This window comes from Desmodus rotundus, chromosome 5 (assembly GCF_022682495.2).
Source record: "Desmodus rotundus isolate HL8 chromosome 5, HLdesRot8A.1, whole genome shotgun sequence".
NCBI lineage: Eukaryota > Metazoa > Chordata > Mammalia > Chiroptera > Phyllostomidae > Desmodus > Desmodus rotundus.
This window is the reverse complement of record NC_071391.1, coordinates 46,596,554-46,604,517: the sequence shown is the minus strand read 5'-3', so window position 1 is coordinate 46,604,517 and position 7,964 is coordinate 46,596,554.

Here is a 7,964-nt window from a genome sequence, read left to right as displayed (position 1 = left end):
TGGGTTGTGGGCCAGGTCTTCAGCTGTGGGCATGTGAGAGGCAACCAATCGAAGTATCTCTCATACATTGATGTTCCTCTCCCTCTCTTTCTTACTCCCTTCCCCTCTCTCTAAAAGTAAATAAATAAAATCTTTTAAAAAAAAGAATATACATATTCAGTAGTTATCATATAGCCCAGTGATACCCAATTAGAAAAGGTATTAAAAAATAACATCATTCACCACAGCAACAAAAACTAATATACTTAGGAATATACTCAAGAAAAAATTTACAAGCTGCAAATTAACAACATAGATTAATTTGAATGTTTGTATCATATATATACATACATATGTGTGTGTGTGTGTATATATATATATATATGTATATATATATATATAATGTATCTTAATGTGATCAGTTAAAATAACTGAAGGACAGCCCTGACCATTATGGCTCAGTTGGTTGGGCATCTTCTGGCAAAGCTAAAGGTCACCAGTTCGATTCCTAGTCATGGAACATGTCTGCATTGCAGGTTCGGTCCCCACTCGGGGCACATACAGAAGAGAACTGATCTGTTTCTCTCCATCTCCCTCTCTCAAAAAAACAGATAATAATCAATAAACATATTCTCAAGTGAGAATAAAAAAAAAGACTACCTAAGAAAAAGGTTTTTAAAGAATGAGGTAAGGTGCGCTCTCCCTCCCTGGAGCATGCCTGCCCCTTTCCCGCCCCCCTCCCCCACTTCTTCCCACACAGATATGCATGTCCTGAACTCTAAGGGTCCCCAGAGGAAATGGGAAGGTGGCAGCTGTTCTGGGCGTACCCCCTGAACCCACCCTCAAGCCCCCCTTTTCTCTGACTCTCCAGTGAGCAGCCTCAACTTGATTTTATTTCTTTTTTAGAGAGAGGGGAAGGCAAGGAGAAAGAGCAGGAGAGAAACATCGATCTGTTGCCTCTCACACGCACACATCCCAGCCCTGGACCAGGCCTGCAAGCCAGGCATGTGCCCTGATTGGGAATCGAACCAGCAACCTTTCACTTCAGGGAATGACACCCAACCAACTGAGCCACACCAGTCAGGGCTTTGGCTCACTTCTTTCCCAGAACGTTTCTAGAGGGCCAAAGTGGCCCCGCCTAGTCTCTGTCCTGTTGCTTCTTCTATCCTAAGCCCCTTGCTTGTTTCACTGCCCCCAGCTTCAATAAACTCTCAAAATGCTCTCAAAATTAAAAAAGAAAGAATGAATAAGGAAGAAGACTATTATAATGAAAATGATGTGCTGTCGTTTCAGAAATAAGCAAGATTAATAACAGCATAGAGACCAGAAATAGATCCTTCTATGTAGGAATGTAGTATGTGATTACAGTGGCACTTCAAAAAAGTGGAAATGGAAGTCTATTCAATAATTTGCAAAAGGAAAATTAGCTGTCCAGAAAAATATATAGTTGGATTCCTTCACTCAGTATGAAAAAGTAAATTCCAGATGGATTACAATATATTATGGTTTATGACCATAAAAGAAACAAAGTTATTAGAAACAATTAGGATAATTTATCTATAACCTTGGGATAGGAAAGACCTCCCTAAACAACATGCAAAACCCAAAGATCATAAACGATAAGATAGATAACTTAACTACACCAACAGGCAAAACTGCTGAGCAATAAAAGACACTATACCCTATCAAAAGTCCTCCATTTCCCCAAGAGGCTTTCTTGAGGAAATAAAAACACCAACCCGCAAATTCATAGGGAATTATGAGGGGCTCTGAATAGCCAAAATGCTGTTGAAAAAGAAGGTCAAAGTTGGAGGACTTCACCCTTCAAGATACGCTACAGGGCTGCCCAGTGAAGACAGAGTGGTAGAGTTAGACCGTTAGCACAGAACTGAAGTCTGAAAGTAAACCCATACGCCTATGGCCAATTGATTTTTGGTGAGGATGCCACGTCCATTCAATGGGGAAAGAATTGTTCCTTCAAATAATGGTGCTGGAATAACTGCTTTCCACATGCAAAAGAATACATTTGGACCCTTACCTCACACCATATACAAAAATTAACTCAAAGTAGATCTAGGGCCTGAAGTTAACAGCTGAAACTTTTTAAGAGTATAAAACTCTTAAAAGAAGCACTGGGGGAAATCTTCATGACTATGATTTCACAGAAATGATACCAAATGCACGGGCAACAAAGGAAAACACAGAGAGATTGGAATTCGTCAAAACTAAGAAATTTTGTGTCTCACAGGAGACTATCAAGAAAGTCAGAAGCTAACCTACAGAACAGGAGAAATAGTTGCAAATACATATCTGATAAGGGTCTAATAACCAGAATATGCAAAGAACTCCTAAAACTCAGCAACAACAAAAACATCACAATTCAAAAACTGAGCAAAGAATTTGAACAGATATTTCCCCAGAGAAGATACACACAAGGCCAATAAGCACGTGACACGAAAGTGTGCTCAACGTCATTACTCATCAGGACAAAGCAAATTAAAGCCACTTTACACCTACTAGCATGTCTTTAATTTTTTAAATTTATTTTTAGTTTTTAACTGAATTTATTGGAGTGACGAAATTATACAGGTTTCAGGCGCACAGTTCTGCAACACAGCGTCTGTGCGCGGCACTGCGTGTTCACCACCTCGGCAAAGTCTCCTTCCATCACCACGGAGTCCCCGGCCCCTTCCTCCACCTCCGCCAGCTCCCCGCGCTCACCGCATTGCTGTCCACGTCCCTGAGCTTTTTCTCTTTTGTGCTCAGTCCCTCTGAAGCCCTCCCACCACCACCACCTCCCCGCTTCCCCCCCCACCGAGCAGCTGTCAGCCTTTTTAAATTGTTTTTTAACAGAAAATAACAAGTGTTATTTGGGAGATGTGAAGAAATTTGAACCTTTGTGTACTGCTAGTGGGAATGGAAGATGGGGCAGCTGCTGCAGAGAACAGTGTGATGGTTTCTCGAAACACACAACGTAGGACTACCACACAAGGAGGAACTCCTGCTTGAGTGTGGTTGGTGGGGTAGGTGAACGTCTCACAGGAGATGGGCGGCAATTTGAACATTTCCCCTGAAATGGCATATGGTGCACTTGAGTGTGATATTGTTATGTTTCAGAAGTACATGCTTGTGATTTTGTAATGAAGGATTCTGTAATAAAAAAAGCGTGTTATTTGCACCGGACCCTGTATAAGCCAGCAATTCCACTCCTAGATGCATGCCCACAAGAACTGAAAGCAGGAGCTCAAACAGATATTTGTATTTGTATCCACGTCCGTCATGACATTATTCACAGAGGAAAAGATGGAAACAACTCAAATGTCCACCAACAGATGAAGAGATAAACAAAATGTGGTGTATTATTCAGCCACAAAAAGGAATGAAATTTGGATACATGACTACAATATATATGGGCCTTGAAAACATGCTATGTGAAATAAGTCAGGCAATAAGACAGATATTGTACGATTCCACTTTATGAAACCTATAGAATAGGCAAATTCATGGAAACAGAAAGTAGATTAAGATTACCAGGGACTGGGCCGAGGGAGAAGTGAGAAGTAACGGCTTAATGTTTACAGAATTTCTGTTTGGGCTGATGTAAGAGTTTTGAAATAGCGGTGGTGGTTACATAACATTGTGAATGCAATTAATGCCACTGAATTGCACACTTAACATGGTTAAAATGGCAATTTTTATGTTATATATGTTTTACTACCACAATAACAAAAAAAACCACCTCACTCAAAAAAAGCAAAAGACACCATATACAAAGTAAAAAGAGGCAATAGATAAGGAGAAAATACTTGCAACATATACTGTAGTCTCCCATCCCCAGTTTTGCTCTCCATAACTTCAGTTACTTGAAAATATTAAATAGAAATTCCCAGCCCTGGCTGGTGTGGCTCAGTTAGTTGGAGCGTCATCCCATAAACCAAAGGGTCATGGGTTCAATTCCCAGTCAGGGCACATGCCTAGGTTTCAGGTTCGATCCCAAGTCGGGGTTCATATAAGAGGCAACCAATCCATGTTTCTCTCTGCCATCGATGTTTCTCTCCCTCTCCCTCCCTTCCCCTCTCTCTAGAATCTGTAAGTGTGTCCTTGGGTGGGGATTTTTTAAAAACTTCCAGAAATAAAGAATTCATAAGTTCTAAATTACACACCCTCTGAGTGGCATGATGAAGTCGCATGCCTTCCCACTCTTTCCCACCAGTATGCGAGTCATCCCTGGTCCAGGGTACCCACGCCGTGTGCTCTCCCTGCCCATTCCACGTGCGGTAGCCATCTTGGTCATCAGATCAGCTGTCGGTATCACAGCACTTGCGCCCAAGTAACTTCTATTCTACTCAGTAGTGGCCCCCAAGGACAAAAGTGGTGATGGTGGCCGTCCAGATATGCCAAAGAGAAGCAGTAAACTTTATCACAGGTGTGTGTGTGTGTACAGGAAAAAGCATAGTATATTTTGAACTCAGTACTATCCACAGTTTCAGGCATTCACTGTGGGTATTGCAATGTATCCCCTTGGGTAAGGAGGGACTACTGTGTAGCTAATTAGTAAAATCCAGAAGACATAAAGAACTCTCACAAATCAACTGAAGAACAGAAAACCCAGGGTAAAAATGGACAATAACTTTTATCAAAAAATGAAAACAGTCCACCAAAAATACAACTATCCACTACTAGTGAAGTGTAAGTTAAAGTGAGGCTGAGAGGTCATGTTTTTGCACTCATCAGACTGGCAAAATTAAGAAACTGAATACTCTTCCGAGTTGGTTAGGGTATGGGGAAATGAAGTCCATCGTTCTCACTGGTGGGAGTGTAGGTCTAACTTTTTGGGAGGGCACTTTGGCCATCTCTCTCTCTCTCTCTCTCTCTCTCTCTCTCTCTCCTCCCCCCACCTCTCTCTCCCTCTGCGCCCCCCCCCAACACACACACCCTTGGGCCCAGCAGCTGCACCCCAGTGTGTGATGGGACAAATGGTTCCATAAATCACGGCATATCCACGAGATGGAACTCAATGAAATACAAAGGTGCCAGATCTGTGTGTCCTAACATTGGAAATATGCGTATATACCTGAAACCCTGTATAATACTTCTCTACATCCAACAGGTTTATTTTCTGTTTCTAACTCATGACCTAGGGCCCTGGTTGGGTAGCTCAGTTGGTTAGAGCATTGTCTCAATACACCAAGGTTGCAGGTTCAATCTTCAGCCAGGGGAGGCTGGGTATCAATTTTGATTGGACAAATGCAAGTATTTGGTGACAATCATCTTGAGGCAAATTTACAGGTTTTTTTAAATTATATATATTTTTAAGATTTTATTTATTTATTTTTAGTGAGAGGGAAAGGGAGGGAGAAAGAGAGGGAAAGAAACATCAATGTGTGAGAGAAACATCGGTCAGTTGCCTCTTGCATGCTCCTACCTGGGGACCTGGCTTGCAACCCAGGCATGTGCCCCAACTGGGAATCGAACCAGAGACCCTTCACTTCACAAGCTGGCACTCAACCCACTGAGCCACACAAGCCAGGGCAAAAATTACATTTTATTGATTATGCTATTACAGTTGTCCTGATTATCCCCCTTTGCCCCGCTCCACCCTGCACCACCCACTCCCTGAGGCAAACCCCCCACCATTGTGCATGTCCATGGGTCATGTGTATAAGGTCTTTGGCTACTCCATTACCTATATTGTACTTTACATCCCCATGGCTATTCTGTAACTGCCTATTTGTACTTCTTAATTCCCTCACCTCTTCACCCATTCCCCCACACTCCCCTCCCATCTGGCAACCATCAAAACATTCTCCATATTCATGATTCTGCTCTGTTTTTCTTGTTTGCTTAGTTTGTTTTTTATATTCAATTGTTGATAGGTATGTGTTTATTGACATTTTACTATTCACAGTTTTGATCTTCTTCTTTATATTAAATAAATCCCTTTAACATTTCATATAGTAATGGTTTGGTGATGATGAACTCCTTTAATTTATTCTTGTCTGGGAAGCTCTTTATCTGCCCTTGGATTCTAAATGACAGCTTTGCTGGGTAGAGCAGTCTCGGGCGGTAGGTCTCTGTTTTTCATGACTTTGAGCATTTCCTGCCAGTCCCTTCTATCCTGCAGAGTTTCCCTTGAGAAATCAGCTGACAGTCTTATGGGAACTCCCCTGTAGGCAACTAACCTCTTTTCTCTTGCTGCCTTTAAGACTCTCTCTTTATCTTTATTTAACCTTTGGCATTTTAATTATAGTGTGTCTTGCAGTAGGCCTCTTGCATCCATCTTGTTTGGGACCCTCTGTGCTTCCTGGACTTGAATGCCTATTTCCTTCACCAAATTAGGGAAGTTTTCTTTCATTATTTTTTCAGATACATTTCCAATATCTTGCTCTTTATCTTCTCCTTCTGATACTCCTATGGTGGGAATATTGGTACACTTGAAGTTGTCCCAGAGGCTGCTTATACTACCCTCATTTTTTTTGGATTTTTTTTTCTTCTTGTTGTTCTGTGTGGTTATTTTTTTTGCTTTCTTATGTCCCAAATCATGGGTTTGAGTCTTGACTTTACTCTACTGTAAATTGTTCTTTATTTTAATTAGTGTGTCCTTCATTTCTGGCTGGATCTTTCTTACGCTGTTGAGGTCCTCACTAAGTTCCTTGAACATCCTTACAACCTTTGTTTGGAACCCTGCATCTGATAGATTGCTTATCTCCATTTCACTTAGTTCTTTTTCTGGAGTTTTGATCTGTTCTTTCATTTGGGCCATGTTTCTTTGTCTCCTCATTTTGGCAGCCTCCCTGTGTTTGTTTCTATGTATTAGAGCTGCTTTGACTCTGTGTCTTGGTAGTGTGGGCTAATGTAGTAGGTGTCCTGTAGGGTCCAGTGGTACAACTTCCCCTGTCACCCACGCTGAGTACTCAAGGTGTGCCCTTCATGTGGGCTGAGTACACCCTCCTCTTGTAGTTAAGGTTTGGTTGCTGTTGGCAGGTCAGTGAGAGGAATTTATCCAGGCCAGTCAGCTGCAAGGACTGGCTGTGACCACTGACCACCAACTTCCACTCCAACTTCTGTGGAGGATCAGCTGCTCAGGGACAGGGTGGTAATGCTCTGACATAGTCTGAAGTTGTCCCCTGGGTGTGCTGTCCCTGAGGTTTTCCAGGTGGTGCAGGCCAAGGTCAGCCCCCACCTGTGTTTTGCCCAGGGCCACCCTGCCTGAACTATAAAGCAATGTGAGATGGCTGCTACTTGTTCTGGGTTTGGAGATTCCCAGGAGAAGCCAAGCTATGAATCTAGGCTGGCTGATGCTAGTGCTGGGCCTGGGGCTCCCTGGGGCCAGTTGTTGCTTGTTTGAGAGAATTTGGCAAGTTATGTAGTATGAGCCAGAGACCAGCCATTCATATGGAAAAGCAGCTTGGGTGGGCCTGTAAGCTGGGTGGGGCAGAGTCTCTGGGAATCTCCAAGGCTGGTCAAACAGTGTTAGCCAGCTTGATGGAGTCTCAGGCATGGCACCAGCCTGCCAGCTGTGTGGCTCTGGGTGGGGAGGGCTCAGAAAAGGGACAAAATGAAAAGGGGCAAACAGTGGAAGAGGAACCTGCAAAGATTAAGAGCAGCGAGTGAGCAGGAAGAAAACTGAAGCGTAAGTCTCACAGAGCAGGAAGATGACTGTCAGTGCCCAGTGCTGCTAAAAGGTCTCGTGTGCTGTGCTGCTGTCCAATGGGGTATTAAAATTTAATTACATTTTTAATTATTTGGCTATTAAATAAGCCAATGGCTATTAACATTTTGTTAAAAGTGATTCGTTAAATTTATATTATTTTAAGGATAAAATCAATTAAATAAAAAAGTTATGTAACTCCATGGCACTTAGCCGCATGTCCAGTGTTCAGTAGCCACAGATTAGTTGCTACTGCATTAGACGGTGCAGATTTAGGGCATTTTGATCACCACAAAACGTTCTATTCAACAGAAGAGAATTGGGAGTCCCAGGC